This window comes from Lampetra fluviatilis, chromosome 17, assembly GCF_964198595.1.
Source record: "Lampetra fluviatilis chromosome 17, kcLamFluv1.1, whole genome shotgun sequence".
NCBI lineage: Eukaryota > Metazoa > Chordata > Hyperoartia > Petromyzontiformes > Petromyzontidae > Lampetra > Lampetra fluviatilis.
Genome location: NC_136291.1, coordinates 10,128,910 through 10,154,761, shown reverse-complemented (window position 1 = coordinate 10,154,761; position 25,852 = coordinate 10,128,910). Strand labels below are relative to the sequence as shown.

At 51.6% G+C, this 25,852-nt stretch overlaps 1 long non-coding RNA gene across 1 annotated transcript in view; it reads right to left on the bottom strand.

Moving 5' to 3' along the window:
* Positions 1-25,852, bottom strand: part of LOC144936741 (uncharacterized) — a 53,269-nt gene that overhangs the window by 7,831 nt on the left and 19,586 nt on the right. The window lies entirely within an intron of this gene.

Here is a 25,852-nt window from a genome sequence, read left to right as displayed (position 1 = left end):
GCCTCCGATTGGCGGAAAGATGCCTCCGCGATGACTTGATCGAGAGGCAAGGGCTTTGCAAAGATTGGAGGGAAAGTGTTTAAACAAGAGTGGTTGCCGAAGGGGACGGTTGGGAACCGTTGGTGGAGAAGGATAGGGAGATTGGCTACGGGGGAATTAAAAAAAACCCTGTGAAGGAATGTTCGAGAAAGGGTAGAAGGGGAGAAGCACGCGGGGCCGTTGGAGGGAAGAGACGAGCTTCAGGAACCAGCACGAAGCCCGGGCATAGTTGTTGTGGTTGTGTCAAAATAAAGAGGCTTTCCTCGGACGAAGTCGTCGGTGTAATTTCACATGTAATCGTTGATGATTTTTTGTATCACTGACAGGAACCCATAGCGGAAGTTGACTGCGATCACCAATAGCAAACTGGCCACACGGGAGCATTTGTTACAAGAGGCCCGACTCTGCTGATGAGACCCATAATATTGAAACTGGAGTTTTGGCTGCTTAAAAAGAAATGTTGATCAAAACACATTTTGCCAGAAAGCCTGATGGATTGAGGCATATACTGTAATTCAGTTTCACATGGAGAAATTTACTTTTGTATGTATATGGTTATACAGTACTACAGTATATATATGTTATCCAGATGAGTGGAATTGTGTATGGAGTATGAGACTCACGGAGAGTCACGAGATCAAATCACAGGTTGGGCCCAACCTCGCCTATCATCACCACACGTCCCGAGGGAATTGCTAAAATAGGTAACGCTTTATTGGAAGCCAATCGTTACGGCCTTACGGAAAGGCAGCCTCTTGTTGTGGCAGTAGAAATGATCACTCTTTCTTAAGGCTTACGGCCTTCAACAGGCACGGGCAACGACCTCATGCTTCTTTGAACAGGAATTTACTGTCACGTCTATATTACTTTGGATGCAGGAGGCACAGCCTTATCAACTTTAATACGCACGCTTGATATTAACTTAAATAAACACAACCTCTGTTTGTTATACCGAACTCATAAATATGCATCGCGTATGTGCTTACTCAAATGGGGTTTGTGTACTGCGCGTTTGATGACAGGCGTGGCGTGAATGTTCTACTTGAGTCTCAGTAAATAACGTCTCCAGATCAAAGTCCATTAATGACATTCTTGTTTATGTTGAGATAACAATTTCAGAGGCGTGACGGTGATGAGCCTTAATTATGGGTTACATCTCGCTGCGCACGCAGTACAACGTGTAATCGTGGTAAAGTTCAGAATGAGACGTTAATGGCAAAGAAAGAGAGAGACACGGACATACAGAGACATGGGGGTGGAGGACGAGAGAGAGAGAGAGAGACAGAAACACGGGGAACGGAGAGAGCCTGAGAAACGCGGAGACACTGAGACAGAGCCACTGAGATGGATGTTGAACGAGACAGACACAGAGACACGGGAATACGCAGAGACACTGAGATGAATAGAGACGCAGAACAAAACCGAGACACACACAGAGAGACATGGAGATCGATGCAGAACAAGCTCGACACACAGATGGGAAATCTGATCCAATTTAGATTTATAATAGCGCCGTAATCCTAGGCACTTTACAATAATGATAAAATTGTATATAAAATGATAGTGGTTAAAATGAAGAGCGGGGTTATTAAAAAGTGGTGGTGTAGTTATGGTGACAGGAGAACAGGTGGGAGTGGTTAAGGAGGGGTTGGGGTAGTGACAGGAGTAGTGATAGGGGTAGTGATAGGGGTAGTGATAGGGGTTGGGGTAGTGATAGGGGTAGTGATAGGGGTTGGGGTAGGGGTTGGGGTAGTGATAGTGATAGGGGTAGTGATAGGGGTTGGGGTAGTGATAGGGGTTGGGGTAGTGATAGCGGTAGTGATAGTGATAGGGGTAGTGATAGGGGTTGGGGTAGTGATAGGGGTTGGGGTAGGGGTTGGGGTAGTGATAGGGGTTGGGGTAGTGATAGCGGTAGTGATAGTGATAGGGGTAGTGATAGGGGTTGGGGTAGTGATAGGGGTTGGGGTAGGGGTTGGGGTAGTGATAGGGGTTGGGGTAGTGATAGCGGTAGTGATAATGGTAGTGATAGGGGTTGGGGTAGTGATAGTGATAGGGGTAGTGATAGGGGTTGGGGTAGTGATAGGGGTAGTGAAAGGGGTTGGGGTAGTGATAGGGATTGGGGTAGTGATAGGGATAGTGGTAGGGGTTGGGGTAGTGATAGCGGTCGTGATAAAGGTTGGGGTAGTGATAGGGGTAGTGATAGGGGTTGGGGTAGTGATAGGGGTCAGGGTAGTGGTAGTGATAGGGGTTGGGGTAGTGATCAGGGTTGGGGTAGTGATAGGGGTTGGGATAGTGATAGGGGTTGTGATAGGGGTTGGGGTAGTGATAGGGGTTGGGATAGTGATTGATAGGGGTTTGGATAGTGATAGGGTTTGGGGTAGTGATATGAGTTGGGATAGTGACACGGTTTGGGGTAGTGATAGGAGTTGGGGTAGTGATAGGGGTTGGGGTAGTGATAGGGCTTGGGCTAGTGATATGGGTTGGGATAGTGATAGGGGTTGGGGTAGTGATAGGGTTTGGGGTAGTGGTAGGGGTTGGAGTAGTGATAGGGGTTGGGATAGTGATAGGGGTTGGGGTAGTGATAGGGATAGTGATCGGGGTTGGGGTAGTGATAGGGGTTGGGGTAGTGATAGGGGTTGGGGTAGTGATAGGGGATAGGGTAGTGATAGGGGTTGGGGTAGTGATAGGGGTTGGGGTAGTGATAGGGGTAGTGATAGGGGTTGGGGTGGTGATAGGGGTTGGGGTAGTGGTAGGGGTTGGGGTAGTGATACGGGTTGGGGTAGTGATACGGGTAGTGATAGGGATTGGGGTGGTGATAGGGTCTGCGGTAGTGATAGGGATTGGGGTGGTGATAGGGGTTGGGGTAGTGATAGGGGTTGGGGTAGTGGTAGGGGTTGGGGTAGTGATAGGGGTTGGGGTAGTGATCAGGGTTGGGGTAGTGATAGGGGTTGGGGTAGTGATAGGGGTTGGGGTAGTGATAGGGGTTGGGATAGTGATTGATAGGGGTTGGGATAGTGATAGGGTTTGGGATAGTGATATGCGTTGGGATAGTGACAAGGCTTGGGGTAGTGATAGGGGTTGGGGTAGTGATAGGGGTTGGGGTAGTGATAGGGCTTGGGCTAGTGATATGGGTTGGGATAGTGATAGGGGTTGGGGTAGTGATAGGGTTTGGGGTAGTGGTAGGGGTTGGAGTAGTGATAGGGGTTAGGGTAGTGATAGGGGTTGGGGTAGTGATAGGGGTAGTGATCGGGGTTGGGGTAGTGATAGGGGTTGGGGTAGTGATAGGGGTTGGGGTAGTGATAGGGGTTAGGGTAGTGATAGGGGTTGGGGTAGTGATAGGGGTTGGGGTAGTGATAGGGGTTGGGGTAGTGATAGGGGTTGGGGTAGTGATAGGGGTTGGGATAGTGATTGATAGGGGTTGGGATAGTAATAGGGTTTGGGATAGTGATATGCGTTGGGATAGTGACAAGGTTTGGGGTAGTGATAGGGGTTGGGGTAGTGATAGGGGTTGGGGTAGTGATAGGGCTTGGGCTAGTGATATGGGTTGGGATAGTGATAGGGGTTGGGGTAGTGATAGGGTTTGGGGTAGTGGTAGGGGTTGGAGTAGTGATAGGGGTTAGGGTAGTGATAGGGGTTGGGGTAGTGATAGGGGTAGTGATCGGGGTTGGGGTAGTGATAGGGGTTGGGGTAGTGATCGGGGTTGGGGTAGTGATAGGGGTTGGGGTAGTGATAGGGGTTGGGGTAGTGATAGGGTTTGGTGTAGTGGTAGGGGTTGGAGTAGTGATAGGGGTTAGGGTAGTGATAGGGGTTGGGGTAGTGATAGGGGTAGTGATCGGGGTTGGGGTAGTGATAGGGGTTGGGGTAGTGATCGGGGTTGGGGTAGTGATAGGGGTTGGGGTAGTGATAGGGGTTGGGGTAGTGATAGGGGTTAGGATAGTGATAGGGGTTGGGGTAGTGATAGGGGTAGTGATAGGGGTTGGGATAGTGATAGGGGTAGGGGTAGTGATAGGGGCTGGGATAGTGATAGGCCTGGTCGTGTGCTATTGTAGTACCGTTGAGGACGCGTGGACACCCGAGTAGAGGCACACGTATTTATTTCACAACAGTCACTGGGGACATACAGTACTGGAGGGGGTATCGGCCCCCTCACCCGGATAGCTGGGAACACACGGCTAGCTACCCCTAGCCTGCCTCCTAATCCTCCAAATACTGGGCTAGGGGAGGCTGTCTGGCCCGACACTGGTCAGTCGGGCTACGGTACCCGGAGTCCCAGAGTCCTGGCTCTGGTTCACGGGACCACGCCGCTGGCTCGGTCCTGCACGGCCCTGACAAGGGCGGCGTCCCAGGGGAGTCCAGGGCTCTAGCTAGGCAGTCTTCGGTCTTCAAGAGTTTACTTAAACATTCTGCCCCGAGCCCTCTGACACATTCCCCTTTATACTCCACCCCCGCTGAGGGGTGGAGCCCCGGGCTGCCTGGTGCGGACGTCGTTGAGAGCACCCCCCCCGTGCACTCACGTAGCCCCGCCCACTGTGTTTGTTTCCCATAAGCTGCCATGCATAACGGCTCTCTCTCTAACACCCCTACACATACAGCTCCTCCGTAACACCCCTACATCACCCCCCCCCTGTACAGCTCGCATCCGTCCCGGCTGCAACCTTGACAATAAAAGTTTATTCACCCCTCGATCCCCCAGCGTGTGCCTCATTTTTACAACAATAACGCAACGAGAAGAACAACAGGAAGGGAAAATAACCCGACGCACCCCACCCCCGAATAAATACGAAATCCGTACAACCAACGTATATACATTTTTTTCAGGAAACCCCCCAGCACACACACAACACACAGCGAACACAACATTCGTACAATGCAATGTGCCAGGAGCACACCACCAACGCCGCACACAGTGAGCATAACATGTGAACATACACAGGAAAAAAAATATTTAAAAAAATTATTTTTTTCCTTTTTTTTCATTTTCACTCCGTGCGTCACAAGAGTCTGCGCATTTTTGCGCGCGTCCTCGCCGCAGGCCCGTCACACGGGATAACCCCGGCCGGCAGGCCGTCGGGTGGCAAGTGTCCATCTCCGAGTGAGTCTGTTGTTGACGTCGCAAGACCCTCGGCATCCCCCGTGGGGGTCGTCGGGCGTGAGCCCGTCACTCCCGGTGCACCTGGGGGCGGGACAGCCGGCAACGCGTCAGGCGAGAGCAGCGGAGACGAACTCTTTGAGTCGGTCGCCCCCCCACATGTCTGGCCACGCGCGTGTGTAGTGGGACCTCGCACCGCAACGAAGGGTTTGAGCCTGGAGGGGTGTACAAACCACCGGCGCTTCCCCCATTTAATGCGTACGCACTGAGGTCTCAGGACCTCAACCACCTCGACGGGGCCCCGCCACGGCCGCACCAGTTTTGAGGAGGTCGCGAGTGGTACCTGGGGACAGTGCAGCCATGCCCTGTCCCCCGGCTTCCACTGTAGCACATGCGCGCGACCCAGTCTGAGGCGCTCATTAGCCCTCTGCCGCATGTCAGAATTCTGCATGGCAGCATCCCGCGCCTCTGTCAATTTTTCCAGGTTAAATTTAACATGTTCGGCCAATTGAGTTTTTCCCTGTGGCGCTGGGATCTGCAGCTGGGCCCGAACAGGTGGGTCAGGTTCGCGGCCATACATAAGGAAGAAGGGGGAAAATCCCGTCGCAGCATGGGGGGCCAATCTGTACGCTGCCAGGACCCCCTGAATTCTCAAGTCCCAATCTGTCTGTGAGTCCGAAACCTGCTGTGACAACATCAACGTGATGGTACGATGCAACCGCTCGACCATCCCGTCGGTTTGTGGGTGATATGGGGAGGTACGAATCTTTTTCGTGCCCAGGATCTCACAGACCTGTTGGAGCAATTTGCCAGAAAAATTTTTACCCTGGTCGGTCAGCAGCCGCTCGGGAGCACCTTTGTCAAGGACATATCCCTGGACAAAGGCCTCCACGATGGCTGCTGCCGACTGGTTGGCCAGGGGCCAGGCCATAGGCCAGCGCGTGAAGTACTCCACCCCGGTTAACAAATATCTATTTCCCCTGGGGGTGGCGGGGAACGGTCCCAGAATATCCAGCGCGACAAGTTCGTTCACCCGGGAGACCCTGATAGACTGCAGGGGCGGGTTCGACTCCCTCGCTGGTGGTTTCCGCTGCGCACACCTAGGGCACGACCCTAACAGATCCCCGACATCCCTTGTCATGCCCGGCCAAAAAAAATCAAGTTGGAGCAAGGCCAGGGTCTTTTGGGTTCCCAGGTGGAGGAGGAGCTCGTGAGCGGCCCACACCACCCTACCCCATAACCCCGAAGGGACCACCAGCCGGTGTCGATGGGATTTCCCGTCCCAATGCATTAACAACCCACCGAGCATTTCCCATGCGTCGGCATCACCCCTCCCCCGCCCCCGGTCCCCGACGCGGCGGCGCAACGCAAGGAGGGAGGTATCTTCCATCTGCAAACGCCCCCATTCCGTGGCAGGCAACCCCAACAGGGAATCAGATCCCTGTTGTGCGATGGAATTCGTCATTGACGCTGCGTCGTCAGCAGCCGCCAAGACCGGAACAGGCATTTCACCAGGATGCCTGCACCGACCCGACCCCAGGAGGCATGCGCATTCGGGGGTGGTTGGCATGCGCGACAGAGCGTCTGCGTTGGTGTGGCGAACGCCCTTACGGTACGTGGTCTCAAAATCAAAATCCTGGAGAACCTCCAGCCATCGAGACAATTGTCCCGATGGTTGTTGGACTCGCAGGGCGTACTGTAGCGCCGCATGGTCTGTACGGACGGTGAAACGCTGCCCGTACAGATATGGCCGGTACTGCTGGATGAAATAGACAATTGCCAGCAGTTCCCGACGGGTGACACAATATCGTTGCTCCGCTGGAGACAACACTCGACTACCGTACGCGACCACCCGTTCCACGCCCTCAACAACCTGGGAAAGCACGCCCCCAATACCTGTGTTGCTCGCGTCGGTATCGAGCACAAAGGGTTTTGAAAAATCGGGATAAACCAGGGGAGGGGCATTAACCAGAGCGTCCCGAAGGGAGCGGAACGCAGCCTCCTCCTCCTGTCCCCAATGGAAGCGGACCCCCTTTGACGTCAAAGCGTGCAGGGGCTTAGCAATGGTGGCAAAGTCCGCGACAAAGCGTCGGTAATATGACGCGAAACCAACGAAGCTCCTGACCTCTCCCACCGAGGTGGGAGTCGGCCAGGAGCTGACGCACTGCGTTTTGGCGGGATCGGTACCAATACCCGAGCGTCCAACGATGTGCCCCAAATAACGTACCGATTCGCGCAATAAATTTCACTTTTGGGGTCTAAATTTCAAATTAGCAGCCCGCATTTTGAGGAAAACGGCCCGCAACCTTTGGAGATGCTCGTCAAATGTTCTGCTAAAGACGATAACGTCATCCAAATAGATTAAACACGAATCCCACTGCAATCCAGCCAAAACCAATTCCATCAATCGCTGGAAAGTCGCCGGCGCCGAGTGTAATCCCATCGGCAACCGGTTAAATTGGAAGAGACCATGTGGTGTACGGAATGCAGTTTTAGGCTTAGATTCATCGTCCAGAGGAAGCTGCCAGAATCCCGAAAGCAAATCCAATGTGGAGAAGAATCGCGCCCCCGCCAAGGCGTCCAGCGATTCGTCAATACGGGGAAGCGGGTATGCGTCAGCAACGGAAATTTTGTTGAGGCGGCGAAAATCGACGCAAAACCGCAATGATCCATCCTGTTTCTTAACCAGAACGATCGGCGCTCCCCACGGGCTGGTAGAGGGAGAAATGATGTCGGCGGCTAACATGTCATCAACAGCCGATTTGACATGGTCCTTCTCGGCGGGACTCAGCCGGAAGGGATTTTGGCGTATGGGCGCGCTGTCAACCGTATCAATATGGTGACGCAGCAAATGGGTACAGCCTAAATCGAATTTGTTCTGACTGAACACGTCGGCAAATTCGCGCAGGAGTGTCCTAAGTTTTTGACGCTCTACATCCGACAGGTCCGTCGATCCCGCACAAAGCGCCTCAAGCCACCCTTCATCGGTGTCCGAATGTGGAAGCGGCAGAGTGGCAGTGCCAACGTGATTGGCGACAGGTTCCTCGCAGGGCACCGGCGTTGCATGAGCAAGCACGGTCCCTTGAGGAATTACCACGGCCTGCGACCCCACATTGAGGACCGCGATGAAAGGGTCCCCGTCCCCTCTTACGATGGTCTGGGCGGGAATTAAATGCGGCCCGCTAACCCCGGCCCTAGATGGCCCCAGCAGGACACCCTGGTCCCCAACACCCTTAGCGAAGGGCCTACGAAGTTTTAGGGGCACCAACATTTGTGCCCCCGGCGGCACGCGAACCGTTTGAACGACAAACGCCGGTACCGTCGCGAACGCCGACCGAGCCGCAGTAGGGGAAGGCAAAAACGCCATCCATCGTCCCGACGGGAGCTCAATGCAACCTTGATCAATCAAAATCCGAATTGGCATTTTGCCCAAGAGTCCGTCCCCAGCAGGCACGGAACCGCCAGCGAGGAGGAAACAAAAATGGGGCCGGACAATTTAATATCACCGATCAAAATTTGTGCGCGAATCTGACCCATGATACCCAATGAGCCCCCGTTAGCAGCGTAGAATGGGACATTAACCGGTAGCAAAGGACGACTCTGGATGGGGAGAATGTTGTATATGAGTTCCGAAATGATAGTCGCCAACGCTCCTGTATCGACGAGGATACGCACTTCGACCCCGTCAATGTGCCCTACTACGGCCGACGACCCCGACGACGCCGCCACAACGCGGTGGGCCAACACGGACCACTGCCTGGGTTCGATTTGGGTCCCCATAGTGGTGTGTGTTGGCCCGACGGTGCGCAATGTTGGCCCCCCGTTCGTTGCGGTGTGCTTGTGTGTAACGGGTGTGTGCTTTGGCCAAACATGTGGGGTGCCGCGACTCGCCGGGTCATGTTGATGGAGCTTGGAAGGAGGAGGAGGGCCGGCGTCCCGGCGAGGCGTCGTCCCCCGCTGTCGAGGAGAGCGGCACCCCGAGGCGACGTGGCCTCGGATGCCGCAGTTATAGCAGCGCGGGAGCGCAGGCGGTGATGACGGACGGTCGGAGCGGCCCGACCCATCCCGGCCCGCCCGTACTCCCACCCTCTGCTGCTGTCGGAAGTCGGCGGCGTAGACCTCCTCCGTCGGGGGGGTGACGGCAGCCACCGTACGCCCGGCCGCTGCCCTGCTGGCCTTCCGTCGCTGTGACAGGAGGTTAGCGTGGAGGAGCCGCGCCGCCTGGAGGGAACCCATCTCCGTGTCCTCCTGTGCGACGATGGCGATGTCCAGGTCGTCCGCCAGCAAAATAATTTTCTCAGTGACCATCGCGTCCACGCCTTGGTCATCCATACGAGGGAAGGCCGTCTTTGCCAACGCCAGAAGGCTCGTACGGTAGGCGAGGGGCGACTCCTTTGCACCCCGCTGGCGATCGTAAAATCGCTGTCTGCATTCCGCCGAAGGTCCGTAGACCCCAGCCAGCAACTGCAGCGCCATCTGAAGAGTGGAGCGCTTGTCCCTCGGTGCCGACGTAAGAGCGGCGAGGGCGTCGCCGTCGAGGAGCGCCGGCAGCGCGCAGAGGGCTTCGGCGTCCGACCACCCCGCCATTTCTTGGTGCGCGAGGAAGCGCCGCTGGAACCCCCCCCAGTCGCCCTCCTCAGCTACAAACTCTTTCAGCGGGGGCAGCCTTTGGTGTAGCGCAGCGATCGCCGTGGAGGCCCGCGCTTTGCTGTCCCCGCAACTCGGCTGAGCGTCGGCACGAACGACAGATGAAATCGCCTGTCGCGCTGATGGTGACGCTCCGTCCGTTGGTGGTGACGCGGCAGCCCCTGCGAGGCCGATGTCGGACCCCAGGTTGAGGCTGGCCACGCCCTCGGCAGCTGCTGCGGCGATGGCGGGAGATTCAAAGTTGTAGTCAGTAGAAATGGCGGGAAGGCGCAACGGTCGTCGGCCGTCCTCGCCCTGCGGCGGTCCAGCAGCCCCCAGCCGAGTGATGCTCTCGAGTGTGGCGGCAGCAGCATACAGCAGCTCCGCCAGCCTCGCGTGCGCCAGCCGAAGTCCGTCGGATGGCGACTCCCCTTCCTCCCGATGCCCCGGTAAGGATGCATTCGGCCCCGGCTGCTCGTTGCCTCCATCAGCTGTCTCTGGCACCGCACTTCCCGCGGTGTCCTCCGCCTCCTGCACCCCGGCCCGAGCTGTTCGGCGCGTGTCCATGTTCGTTGTTGTTCACTTCTGTCACCAGATGTAGTACCGTTGAGGACGCGTGGACACCCGAGTAGAGGCACACGTATTTATTTCACAACAGTCACTGGGGACATACAGTACTGGAGGGGGTATCGGCCCCCTCAACCGGATAGCTGGGAACACACAGCTAGCTACCCCTAGCCTGCCTCCTAATCCTCCAAGTACTGGGCTAGGGGAGGCTGTCTGGCCCGACACTGGTCAGTCGGGCTACGGTACCCGGAGTCCCAGAGTCCTGGCTCTGGTTCACGGGACCACGCCGCTGGCTCGGTCCTGCGCGGCCCTGACAAGGGCGGCGTCCCAGGGGAGTCCAGGGCTCTAGCTAGGCAGTCTTCGGTCTTCAAGAGTTTACTTAAACATTCTGCCCCGAGCCCTCTGACACATCCCCCTTTATACTCCACCCCCGCTGAGGGGTGGGGCCCCGGGCTGCCTGGTGCGGACGTCGTTGAGAGCACCCCCCCCCGTGCACTCACGTAGCCCCGCCCACTGTGTTTGTTTCCCATAAGCTGCCATGCATAACGGCTCTCTCTCTAACACCCCTACACATACAGCTCCTCCGTAACACCCCTACACTATTATGAAAAAGGGGCATTGTCCGAAACGTCGCCTATCATATATATATTGACGAATGCGTAGAGTTGGTATTGTTTGTCTGGGGCTTGTGCACCACTGCCAACGCAGCAGCAGCACCAATATTTGCGCTTCGTGGCTGCAGTGGGTTACATTAACTCTTTCTCAATACAAACGTCAAAGAATCGTAAAAAAAATCGATCAATAAACACGTGATTTGGTGCACGTATCTTGAGGTTCGTTATCGGTCATTATCAACCCCCGGCTGGATTGAAGGCCTCCAGCGGTGGGTTGATCATGGCCGATGATCGGTGCGATGATCAAGACACGCGTATCTAATTGCATGTGCAAGACGTAATCAATGCTCTCCTTTGTTCTTATCTCGAACTTGAGAATCGATTAGTATTCATCAGAATCAGAACATTTATTTACACCGGAGGAATCAGATGAGCGGTGAAGATGTTTTCTCTCTCTCTCATAGATGTCCAGTAGGGACCGGTCAGAACGAATCGATGTGTGTCGTCAGTGCCACTCGGGCTGCTCAAGCAGCAGCAAGCAGCAGCAAGCGTTGCTGATTGTGTCGCTGCTATTATTATAAGTAGTAATCTCGCGAGAGAGTTTCAATTTAGCGCCACTTCATTGGGTTACGGCCCGGATATCTCTCCGGCAACTGGGAGAGCCAACGCATCACGTTTGACGTCTTTTGTTTTAAAATTAAACTGCGTCTCCCCCTTGCCGTGACGTTGGCGTACACGCGGCACAGGAAACGGTGCACACGCAAGCGCCAAGGGGAGTGTGCGCCTGTGTGTGTGTGATGAACACTCCGCAGGCACAAATTATCCGTCTCTGATTGCCTAAAAGCTCACTTAGCACCCCTATTTTTGTCCCCTTGTAATAGGATATTGATCACAGACCTCTCTACATTATTCGGCAGTTCACTACATTGACTCATCCCCGCTGGAGCACGTTAAATAACGCCGCAAGGAATTTGTAGCCATCCGCATCCTTTTAAATGAAGATTCCTCCCTGAAAGTGCTCGGGGGGAGTTTGCCCGGGGGATCTCATCATACCAGGGTCTGTCGATCACAGACGCTGAGTCCGACACCTAATCTGCTGCACGGTGGCGAGATGTTAACGACCTCGCCTGGTATGCAGAAGGTCGTGGGTTCGATCCCAACTTTGACGCCTGCTGTATATTTGAAGTTTGTGTTTCTTTCTCCTGGTGGTCGTGTGGATTGTTCTCCGGGTCCTCTGGTTTTTGCCTCCGCATTTAAAAACGCGCTTTTCTATTTTTTGGCTTTTATACATTTCCACATGATAAGCTACTACGTTGAGCTATCATTTGTGGCCAGGTCGCTTCTGAGAAAGAGCTATATAGCTCAGTGGGCCTTACCTGGTAAAAAAAAAAAACGTTAAATAGTTAGTTTGCTGGGCAATGGAGTGTATGTATGATATCGTACACACAGGAGGTTTCTGTCATCTTTGCCGAGTTCTCCTACGTGTGAGTTTTCACGAAACACTTCAGTTGCCGTTCTGCAGGCAAAGCTACTGCGAAAGTATTTGGTCAAACATTCCCAAGCACGAGACCCCTCTTGAAATTGTGCCTTGAGACTCAGCAAACATTTTTTCTTGCTAAAGAAATAGATGATGACTGTTAATCTGGCCTGCGGACTCGCTCTCAAAAGGTTCCCAGTCTAAGAACTCATCTTTTGATCAACAGCCATGATCAATCCACTGCTGGATGAAGGCATAGCCATGTCTTCACCCTCTTTCATAGTCATACGATGCTATAATCCATCTGTAGTGGTGATACGTGCTGGCGGGGAGGATCGTGAGACAGCGCGTGGTGGGTGGCTACATCACGGTCCGCAGGCTGGTGCCCACATCGCGGTCCGCATAGGCCCCGCCCCCTGGAGCGGAGGGCTATGTAAGGCGATGCGCGGGGGCACTCGGGGAGTTGGTAACCGGCGAAGACAGAAGACGGAGTCAAGAGATAGGCCCTGGACTCCTAGCCCCGCTGCCCTTGTAAGGGCCGGGGCTCTGTGAGGCTCAGAGGCGAGGCCTTGGGATTCATGGCCCGACGCCCTTGTAAGGGCCGGGCTGTGTAACTCAGTGGTCGAGACCCGTGGCCTGGCAAGGCGGGTCTGATAGCTCCCCGTGGGGAGAGCGTAGCCGGAGAGCCTGAGTGCAAGGCAGAGTTAGGTACGTGTACCCTACGGGAGAGACGGAGTGCGTGGCCGAGTCAGGCACGCGTAACATAGGCGTTATCTCGGTTGTGCCTGTTACTGTGCAATCATTGTGAATAAACAAGTGCTGCCCCGTCAACTCGTCTCCCGCCATTATTGAAGATATTACACATCTAGCACCTGTACACGAGCTGAATTTGATTGTTCCATCTCTGAGGCTGACGTCATTTTTGCGTGCATTCCCTCCTTCGGCTGATATTCTCTCGTACAGGTAGGAACAACAGTTCCACACTGCCCACCAGGGATTATTTGTCTGTCGTGCATAGCCCCTCCCAAAGATGTACGCTCCCGGATTGGTTGAAGTGCGTCACGTGACCGCGAGCTTTTTGTCGTGCACGAATGCGCTGTCCAACCAAGTTCCTACCTGCCCACTCCGACGGAACGTGTTTAACCTCGCCCGTCACTGGCCATGATCTCTTCTAGCGACGAGGCCTGCCCAAGCCCGCTACTCTTCTGAACAGTGCGATGTTTATCACCTGTGTGTGTTCTCTAACCCATGTGCTCATCACGCTGTCTCTCAGTGCAATGCTAAGCCATGCGTCTCTCCATGCTTCTTTGCACACGTTTTGCCATTCTCCATGTTTCTGATAGTTTACCTTTAACGCATAATTAAAAAACAACACGCCCTTTATGTTTAGCTTGTTTTCCTTCCTCCGACCTCCGATTAGCACGGTTTGGCTACGTATGTGTTTTTTGCGTGCTGTCATTAGGGGCCGTCCATAAATGACGTCACGCGATTTTGGACGATTTTTGACTCCCCCCCCCCCTCGTCACACGGCGTCACAAAAAGCCTTCAAATATAACGCCACAAAGCTCTACCCCCCCCCCAAAACCATATTTCCATTTTGAAAATAAAACATGCTTCAAATCGCTTTAAACTATTGTCATTGTAGTGCGTATTTAATTTGGCGCTGCACTCTGATGTTGTAGGAGAAAACAGTTATTAAAAAGTATATTTAATTAAGTAAAACGTGTTGTCTATATTTATTTAAAGTTGCGCATTTTGATGTGACGTCACATTTCTCAACCCTCCCCCCTCGTCACACATCGCTACAAATATCTGACCCCCCCCCCCCCAGGTGCGTGACGTCATTTATGGACGGCCTCTTAGTTATGAGGCTGATACCATCGTCGGTGCATTACACCGTGATTGAGACGAGTATTCGAACTGGTACATGTGCCCAGACCAGATGTGTCAATCATCGGTGCCACGTGAGATGGAATAATCCCCCTCGTGGTCCAATGTGATTGTGGCCAACAACAGTGAATTACGTGATAACCATTTGAATTTAGTGGGGTTATTGAACAATCGACTTTGATTAACCACGTAAATACAGCGGAATGACTAAAGTTGTATGTATGGGACCCTTTTTGCCAGTATGAAAATAGTAAAATAATGCGGGTGTTAAGATGTCCAAATACCAAACAGGCACGAGCACAAGGCATCAGGTCTGCGTTAACCACACATACTTGTGGTAAATAATGGAAACAAATATTTTGACGACGTATGCATTGTCCTTGAAACTGATTGGCCGGAGACAGCCTCCTTTATGGGTTGTGTGGTTACTGTAAACTTGATGCCTTGTAATAGGTGTCCGTTTGGTGTTTGAGCATCTTAACACCCGTATTATTGCCATACTAAAGTTGTGCGACTTTAGGTGGTACCAATTTCTGCTCTGGCCCGTGGACTAAACTCCAGGAATATCTGCAACGCCGACTCGGTGCTCTGGCACGGCCATCACGAGCCCCTGGTTAGCCCTGCTGCTCGCCTGCCTGCCTGCCTCGCGGGATTAATTGCATCTCCCTCCAAGACCGCTTCCCTAACCCGCCGATTCGCCTGATTTGAATGAAACCTTCTTCAAACGCCGCGCGATCACCACCCCCCCGCTCGTCAAAAAAACCGCACACGGGCGGCGAAGGGGGCCCAGCGAGTGTCCCCCTCCTCCCCCCTCCACCCCCCTCCACCCCCCTCCTCCCCCCTCCACCCCCCTCCACCCCCCTCCTCCCCCCTCCACCCCCCTCCACCTTTTGACATTACCACGGTGGGAACGAGCTCACATCTTCCTCCCCGGCTTAGTCGCATTAATAATCACAACAAAGCGCACGCGCTCACACATTCGGCGGGGGTTTGCGTAACAGCTGACGTCCCTCGTGACGTCTTTCGCACGCCCGCGTTTTAGCAGCAGCAGCACCGTGTGTGAATTTATTTATGAAGCGGATTGCATTGAAATTGGGTGGAGTGTGTGTGTGTGTGTGTTTTTTTACGGCGTGATTTCAGCGTGACCTTGCCGCAGTGTCGATGGAAAGAAAAAACGATTTTCATGAATTGACATTCTTATTTTCCAGCTATAAAATGTCCTTTTGTAACGAACGCGTTGCTCACGAGAGTTTAATTTCTGACGTTTACAACGCGCGCTGTGTGACTCGGCTGTTTAAAAATTGGTTAAGTGCTCAACTGGTACAGAACCTTCGGTGCTTCTCCAATTAAGGAGAGCTGTACACTTTTTACGAGCGATTACGAGCAAATTGTTTGAGCGCGCCCGCGCAACGATGAAGTCCACGTTGGAGGTCCAGACATCGTCACGGCCAGCGTAACATCCAGGCCATCCCTTCCTTCTTCATGCCCGATCCTGCATCTGTTTGTTGCACGGCCAGTAGCCATGCCCGACCAAATGCGCTCGTGTTGATGTTAATGTGAAAAATCAGGCCGTCCGTGGCTGTCAGTGTCCTGCCGAACGGCCTAATTGACGCCACATTGTCTCGTGTGGCATTGTACAACGTGATCTATTTAAAGATACAGAACTAGAATACATGGAACAAATTATAGAAATAAGGAACCCCACTTTAGTTTCGAGCTTCGACACGTCTCTCATCAATCTCACTGCACTCATTACGTTACCACGTTCCTTTGCTGTTGCTGGGTAAAGCGTGACGCCACCGCTTTCACGATAGTCAATCACCTCGTGATAATAAAGGTTTTATGGGTTAAAGATCGCGTCAGTAAACCCGCCACCACCCGACACAGCCAACCAGTAAGGTTCGTCACGGACACAAAACGTGCCAATTAGTGACTACTTCAGCCCACCCTGTGTGTTGGAGAGTAAATCGACACCATTTACAATTCGAGGATCGTGACGTGTCGCTGGTAATCACATCAGGCAATCATCGGGCGATCTTGCCAGAATTGTGGCACAATTATAGTAAAAAAAAAATCAGCTGAGTGTCTATTAATTGTGCTTCTGACTTGCTATTCACAGAGGCACGACAACGCACACGCGCACGATGGGAAACCTCTCAGCCCTGCACGTTGGGTGGCTCACGCGCCCAACAACCGCGTGGTTCAATCACCCCGCCGCCTTCCCTAAGCTCTGGATTTTTTCCCCCTTCTTCTTCTTTGACAGATGTGCAATCACCTCGCCCCGGTAATTAAACGACAGGGCGTACGCCACACCCCCTCCCCGCCCGCTACAAAGTTAACACAAAATAAAATCCGGTGGAGTTACGCACGAACCAACGAAGCGGCCCACACTACGCCTTTCGCTGGGCCATGTCACAGTCCCCCCCGTGTGATGTGAACTTAAAACGACTCCCGTGACGCTCAACGTCGCACGCAACTGACCGCCGCTGCCTCTTTCCCTCTTCACACCAACCATCACCACTACCATCCATCCACCCACCCACCCCTCCTCCTCCTCTTCTTCTTCCTCCTGCCACCAATGAGTCACAGGCGCTTCTTGATTTCGGCTAACGCAGCCAGCAGCCCGGCGAGGAAACACGACGTTTGCTGCTCATTAGCAGATGACGAGCCCCGTGCGTGTTGCAATTCCCAAGCGACTCATTACGGGAAGGCTTTTTTTTGGCTCTGAGGATGCACGGAATGATGATTTAATGGTTCCGTCGTTGTAATTACAGTTTCCTGTTTGTTGCGTGATGCGGTTGTGGTTGGATTCAACTGCGGCCTGCTCCAAGTACACGCGGAGCGATTGTTTTGTTTGCTGAAGCAGCAATTAGTGACAGATGCACGGTGCCTCGCGTGTTTACTTTGCCAGAGCCACCGCCATCATGCGAAGGCCTCGGATTTTGCTTCCTCTTTCCATGATGGGACATTACTTACCCATGCAGTGTCGTGGACTCGAAGCCCTCACCGCACGAGATTAGAACACCCCCCCCCCTCACTAAACAGCACAATCATGAGCTGTCGTTGTGGAGAATTGAAGTATTCTAATAGGCACATCAATTCCGTCTCCACATATCCGTCTCCCCACATAACAAACAAATAAAAGTATTGTTTCCACGACCTATCGGCCCCACGGCCTTCTGGGAGTGAGTAATTTGCAGTAATATTGATTCAAAAACTGTACAAGCACACTCTTGTCTGATTTTGACATAGCTTGCCTAGTTCTAGATTTGAAGCTTTCGTGACTGCAATGATTCATACTCTTAGTTCTTTCGGTAAAGTCACGTAGGTAAAATTAATTATTGTTTTATTTTTATTAATTTTACCTACGTGACTTTACCGAAAGAACTAAGAGTTTAGCTTGCCTAGAACATCTTGCTGTTCACCAGTATTCAAGCAAGCCTGGCTGCAGACGAGATGCTGTATTTTGAATTCGGTCCAGAGTTTTCTTGTATTTTAATTAATGTTGCTGAAATTATACACTCCCAGAAGGCCGTGGGACCGATGGATTGTGGAAAAATATCCTTATTTTACGTGGGAGACGGATACATGAAGGAGACGTATTGTCCGATTATTTATTTTTGTTCTTCACAAGAAAACCTCACTGGGAACTATCTCCCTTCATCTCTGTATGTTTAACCTCGTATAATAATACAAAATAAATAAGAAATCGATCATCAATCATCTAGTACCAAATTATCACCATGATCATCAGCAGCCCTTGTATATTGCTGGACTCCCCAATCCTGCAATGTAAATACACTTAGCACGTGCACACAAACGAATTCCATAGCTCCATCTCCCCGGTTCATGTCCTTTAAGTTGTAACTCTTATTTCATCATTCATGATGACAGCAGGGGAGGTGTAGGTTGAAGCGATGTTTGGAACCACTGGGTAATAATCACAAATATACAATGATAATTTACATAACCTTTGTTAATCCATTGATGCATTAAGGCTTCCCAATGTTGTGTCAGTCATAGCGTTTCTTTTCTTTTACCCTAATTCACCGCACTGGAGCGGATTTGTTTTGGGGGCGGGGTGTTTAATAATAGACAACTCATGACAATTAATTTGCATGCCATTCACCCCTGCAATTAAAGCCCAGGAAAAATCATCCGTTATTGACGCACTCCGACGAACTGACAAGGCAATCAACTTCCCTTCAATTGGGGCCTTGTTTACAAGAGGCAAAGAAGACCCCCCGGTTTTCTCGTACCTCAGAGGTGGCAAGCACAGCTCACACCGATGGGAGCGTGAGTGGCGCCCTCTCGCCGGCTGGGCTCTACCCTTTCTTCGCAAATTCCGGCAAATCGCCTGATGAAGCTGGTTGTGCTCGCCAGCGAAACGTCGCACTCGATTGTCAACGCTGTGTGGGTTTACTCGCCATCGCACCGATGTGCTGAAGGAAGAGCGAATTGACACTTTTGGTGGCTGCGTCAGCGGTGGTGGTGGTGGGCTAACGACACATCTATATTTACGCGATTCAACCCAAAACACCTTTATCATCAGCAATATTGCTCGCGAAAGCCTCCGTGTTAAATTAGGTTCTACCCCTGTGTTTTGCCGGTGGCGCGGAGTGCCAAGCTCGTGGGCAAAATGCAGATAACGACCCCTGCAGCGTGTTAATTCAATCAAGCCCAAAAAACTTGAGACGGTTAAAAATCTACCAGCCTCAAACAAAGAGGAATCGTTAACAACAACAATTTCACAGCCTGCAATCAAAGGCCAGGAAAAATCATCCGTTATTGACGCACACCGACGAACTGACAAGGCAATCAACCTCCCTTCAATTGGGGCCTCGTTTACAAGAGGCAGAGAAGACAAAACAACAAACCGTCTTGTAATTGAGAAGTCAATGTCACAACATCCTCAAGTCGATGCCCTTCGTAGCTCAGGCTCGCGCATTTCTCGGAGAGGGGCATTAGAAAGGCCGTGACTCACCCATTGCTGATGTTCAGAACAATCGCTTTAAAAAGGAATCTAAATTCATCCTCGTAAATTATTTTGGCCGCACTTCAAATTTGCACATTTCTAGCCCGGACATAATGAAAGACGCACCAACATACACCACCAACATACACCAACACACACCACCAACACGCACCAACACACACCAACACACATCAACATACACCAACACACATCAACATACCACACCAACATACACCAACACACACCAACACACACCACACCAACATACAGTGAATCTCTCTCCTCTGGCCTCCCTCTCTGCCTAGCCACCTACCGTGCTCCCAGTGCTCACATCGTTGCATTTTGTTTGGGTTTGGAAGGTCCTCCATGCTCTTCTGAGGACGTTTAATTGCCTCAATGGGCGCCGCGATGGCGAGATGTTAACTACCTTGCCTGGTATACAGGAGGTTGGGGGTTCGATCCCGACCCTGACGCCTGCTGTATATTTGGAGTTTGCATGTCTCTCTCCCCGTGGTCGCGTGGGTTTCTTTTCCGTGTCCTCCGGTTTTCCCCCTCGACATTTAGAATGAACGTGCATTTAGAGTATTTGGCTGTTATAAAATTGCATGTGATAACCCACTTCATTGGGATAGAATTTGTGGCCAGATCGCTTCTGAAAAAGAGCTATATAGCTCAGTGGGCCTTGTCTGATAAAATAAAAAAAATACTCTTTGGTTCTTTCGGTGAAGTCACGTAGGTATAAAATAAAATAGATCACGACGTTTCGGGCGCAACACACGCGTCCATCATCACCTGCACCAACATACACCATCACCTGATGACGGACGCTTGTGTTGCGCCCGAAACGTCGTGATTTATTTTATTTTCTACCCACGTGACTTTACCGAAAGAACCAAAGAGTATGGATTCCTGCAGTCACAAAAGCTTCAAATCAAGATAAAAAATAGTTTAACAGTTTAGTTCAATGCGTTGTAGATTATAGGCGCCACTTAAATTTTTGACATTATCCACTTGATTCCAATATTCATGAGCCTTGTTTTGCGTTGTCACAACTGATTAAAAAACACTAAATTTAAATTAGAACATTATCATGGAAGGACCATGATCTCGATCTGCCCGGCTGATCAGGTTTATGCTGCACAACTTAGTTGTATTAAACTTGTTCCTTTGGCTAAAAGCCTCAGACGGCTGCAGTAGTTGTGGATCACAAAAGTACTGGTGATGAATTCGTTCATGATTATTATCATCATCATCACTGGTATTCTATCTACACGATTAGCAAAATGCAGTCGTTACCAGTGCTTTAGTAGGGGAGTTATGTTGAATTCGAAGCAGCTTTTTCTGATCTCACAATATTTTTGTATACTGAGGGGCAGTGTATAGTGTTGTCACCTTTGATGTACAAATAGCCAGGACTGATCATGGTCACCCCATGACCCGTTCATCTTCACCTCATAACCGCCACCGTTATTTACCCCTCTTCATATTCTCATTATCTGGCTTTCACTCATTCCCCATTCATTAAATCCATCATCATTTACTGCCATCAATTCCCCTTACACCGAATTCAAGCCTCACAGATTTGCCCCCATTGCTTCCTCTCATCTATTTTCATTGACCTCATCTCCAGCATTACATCCACATGTATCATTGTTAATTCTGTGTAAAGTGCCTTGGATAAGATACTATATAAATTCCTTTAAGATAAGATAACAAGAATATCTGACAATATCGGAAGAGGCGAGAACTACATTCAATTGGCAAATATTTAATGTCTCTGGGAAGACGTATATGCATGTATGTATGTTGAACTTCTTTCACACCATAGATTTCCCAAGACAGCTACCTCAAAACAAGGGATGATCCTGAGCACATCACTGGAGAGAAGCACACGCGTCATCACAACATGGGAAGCGAAGGTGTGAGGGGAATCTATTTGAAGGAATTGAGGCTCCGTCTTCCTGGAGTTTTTTCGGAATCCAAAGCAGGCTCATGTCGGCGTGGTCAGTGAAAGAACTCATTCGCCACGGTGCGTTTTTTCCCCAAACCACGCTCTCCAAAGCCAAAGGTTGCGGAAGATATAAACGCACACGCTATTGCACCTGACAGCTTCCCTAGCAACAATAAAGCAGGGAAACTTTTCCCCAAAGAGTGGAGAATTGGGCAGTGCTTTGCGCTGGGTGTATCAAACACAACAAGGTTGGTTGTGCCCAATCAGATTTGAACGCATCTTTATTACATACCTCACACAATAGTACAAACATTGCAATAACTGTGTACTGTTGCATCGGAGAGTGTGAGAACTCCCATGCCAGCAAGTCCTGTCTTTTTTAGAACTGCTCTTTGTGTTTAGTTTGTTGTCCTTCCCCCGCACCTTCGATTGGCATGGTTGGCTACATAGTTTGCGACAGAAGTTCAACATGCATTGCATACATACACATGCTGCCCATTTATATTCCAATAGAAACGATTGGAAAAAAATAAGAGTAGGTTTTACCCTTTCTGGCAATATGCATTCTGATAGTGCATTGTCTTTGTGTTGTTCGCCTTTTGGCGTTCTCTGGCATGACACTGGTGAGACGAGGCCCTAAAGAAGGTTGTCTCTGGTGTAGGCCAATCCGTTTCAGTTTTCAGTTTCATTTATTTGGTATAGCCCTGTGAGCCATTCGGCTCTTGAATCGGGTGCAACCGCAACAAACAAAAACATGAACAAGAAAATATCCTAAAGTGACTACGTGACTATGTGCAAACAGAAAATCCAAGAAAAGACAGCAAAATATTGCAGAAAAAGCACCGTACACCAATGCTGTGTGCAAATATCCCAGTGGGATGCAAGTTTCAAAGACAATGCATATATCATCAGAGCATGTTTGTTTGCATGTTCAACACAAGTACGCGTGGTTGATGCAGACTTGAATCCTTGCAAAAGGTATTTGCTGTTTTAACATCTGAACACCTGTTTTATTGCCAGAAATGGTAAAACCTATTCTTATTTTGTTATACCTTGATACTGGCAAAAATGTCCCATTTCGAAACGTTTGGTTTTGCTCAAACACTTTTAGTCGTGACCAATTACGTAAGTTGGGTTTGAACAGTTCCAAAAAATAATTTCGTCGTTGTTTTATTGTAATTTACTAAAAGTCTCCGGAAGTGACACAAGCTGCCACTTTGCTTTCATGTGGCTCTGTGTAACGGGGGGGGGGGGGGTAGGAGAACAAAGTGGCCGTGCTGCTATATTTCTCCTGCGTAAGGAAATAGGTTAAATCATCAAACGGGTGCTGGGATAAAAGCGACCACGAAGGTGAGATGACGACGTTGGCACTCGAGCATGCCTCTCTCACAAGTTACGAAGCTCGCCCGCTCGTGTACGCACGCAACATGCACAAAAACGAATCTGCATCGGCAAAGGTCTTCCCCCGAATGTAAAAAAAAACTAATAGGGCCTTGGTTTTATTGGAGCGAAGCCTTGCAGGAGCAAAGCTACATTGGCAAATTTACATGGAGCCGATGGTTCAATTCGCACCGCTGTAAGGTAATTCATATTGAGAATAACCAAAGCGCCCTGATTGATCTACCTTCATAGACAGACGTGGCCGAGTGCCAACACATTTGCCGCTTTGTTGCAAAGGTTTACGGATTAAGCCCAGCGGCCACCTTGATTAACACTGAGGGTGTCTTAACCAAAGATGCGTGCCGTCTGCTTCACTGGACACCATTTGAAAAGCTGCAGCCGCTAGTTCTATGCCTGCCGCTTCACAGCTCACGAATTGGGCCACACACGACCATGCACCGGGCACCTGCCAACCCATACGGTTGACCTGTATTCTTGTACAGGGACACTTAGTTTTTGTCTATTTGTGTTTCTCCCTTGTGATGGGACTTTGTAGGATGAACGTTGAGATTGCTAAGGGCACGGGGTGACCAATAAGGTCTGAATTAGTCTATAATAAGGTATGGCACTGATAAGGGGTTGAGAGGTATGTGAACGCGAGTGGATTGCAGTGAGCAGAACTCGTGCTGCTGAACTATCCACCGCTTTGATGAACGCCACCATAATTCCCCATCTCGCTCCTGCACCACGAGCTTTATCTCGTCGCTCCATCTCCACGGCGGTCGTCCTCTCTCGAGTTGCGTTTCTCTCCTTCGGCTACGGTTTCGTCACCAGGTTCGCCCATCGGCCATGGTGTGTTCTGCCCAAGCCCTCTAGCGATGGTGTGTCCTGTCCGAGCCCATGAACTTTCCTTAGAAGTAAATATGGTCAAGAGTGGACATTAAATACCCTGGGTCACATTGTCACCCAGAAGAAGAGGCTGTTGTGTGTGGCTAGTAACCTACTTGCTGTCCTGTCATCTACTGCCGACTTCACATCCTTCAAGTCTACAAAAGGTCCCATTTTGTCGCTGCTCACCCCGAGTTACAAATTCCTTGATAGTGGCATTGCCTTTGTGCTTTTCGCCTTTTGGCATTCTCTGGTCTGACACTGGTGAAACTAGGCCCTAAAGAAGGCTGTCTCTGGTGTAGGCCAATCCGTTTCAAAGACAATGCGTGTATTATCAGAGCATGTCTGCATGCTCACCACAAGTATGTGTGGTTAATGCAGACTTGATTCCTTGCAAAAGGATTGGTGTTTGAACATCTCAACACATGTTTTATTGGCGTAAAGGGTAAAACCTATTCTTATTTTTTTCACATGCTTTTACTTATCTCCACATGATCCACCATTACTACTCACCAAGGGGAGGCGTGCTCTAGTACCCCCCACATCTACACTCCTCACCCCACTCACACTCACCAAGGTGAGGTGTGCTCTAGTACCCCCACGTCTACACTCACCCCACTCTCACCAAGGTGAGGCGTGCTCTAGTACTCCCCACGTCTACACTCCTCACCCCACTCACACTTACCAAGGTGAGGCGTGATCTAGTTCCCCACGTCTACACACCCCACCCTCACCCCTAATAACGTTACAGCAACAATAAACGATACACAAAAACTATAAGGGTGCAAAGTATATTTCGATTTAATGCTTTCGTGACTGCAGGGATTCATCTTCTTGGTTCTTTCGGTAAAGTCACGTAGAGGGGAAATAATAAAATAATAAAAATAAAACAATAAAATAATTCTCACGACGTTTCGGCCACAACGCAAGCAGCCGTCCTCAGGTGAAAAACAGCTGTCCTGAGGGATCCGAGAGGCCTACGTCGGGGCCTACGTCGAGGCCCACGTGGGGGCCTACATAGAAGCCTACGTCGAGGCCTACTTCGTGGCCTACGTCGGGGCCTACGTCGAGGCTACTTCGAGGCCTACGTCGGGGCCCACGTGGGGGCCTACGTGGGGGCCTACGTCGGGGCCTACGTCGAGGCCTACATAGAGGCCTACGTCGGGGCCCACGTGGGGGCCTACATAGAGGCCTACGTCGGGGCCTACGTCGAGGCCTACGTGGAGGCCTACATAGAGGCCTACGTCGGGGCCCACGTGGAGGCCTACATAGAGGCCTACGTCGGGGCCCACGTCGAGGCCCACGTGGGGGCCTACATAGAGGCCTACGTCGGGGCCCACGTGGAGGCCTACATAGAGGCCTACGTCGGGGCCCACGTGGAGGCCTACATAGAGGCCTACGTCGGGGCCCACGTCGAGGCCCACGTGGGGGCCTACATAGAGGCCTACGTCGGGGCCTACGTCGGGGCCCACGTGGAGGCCTACATAGAGGCCTACGTCGGGGCCCACGTCGAGGCCCACGTGGGGGCCTACATAGAGGCCTACGTCGGGGCCTACGTCGAGGCCCACGTGGGGGCCTACATAGAAGCCTACGTCGGGGCCTACGTCGAGGCCTACGTGGAGGCCTACATAGAGGCCTACGTCGGGGCCTACGTCGAGGCCCACGTGGAGGCCTACATAGAGGCCTACGTGGAGGCCTACATAGAGGCCTACGTCGGGGCCCACGTCGAGGCCCACGTGGGGGCCTACATAGAAGCCTACGTCGGGGCCTACGTCGAGGCCTACTTCGAGGCCTACGTCGGGGCCTACGTCGAGGCCTACTTCGAGGCCTACGTCGGGGCCCACGTGGGGGCCTACGTGGGGGCCTACGTCGAGGCCTACGTGGAGGGTGCTCGTCAATGGAAGCAGAACAATGAAGCTGATGGGCCAAACATCTCGCCTCTCCACGTCCACATCACGCAACTATTCGGCCTCGGCGCCTCCAGGCCGCACGCCCGCTGCTGCTCTACTGTAGTACACACAGCTGCGGCTGCTTCGTGTATGACTCCTGCAACTGCAGTTGGGTCGGCTGCAGCTGCTACAGCAGCTACAACAACAACAGCAGCTGCAACAACAACAGCAGCTGCAACAACAACAGCAGCTGCAACAACAACAGCAGCTGCAACAACAACAGCAGCTGCAACAACAACAGCAGCTGCAACAGCAGCTGCAACAACATCAGCTGCAACAACAACAGCAGCTGCAACAACAACAGCAGCTGCAACAACAACAGCAGCTGCAACAACAACAGCAGCTGCAACAACAACAGCAGCTGCAACAACAACAACAGCAGCTGCAACAACAACAACAGCAGCTGC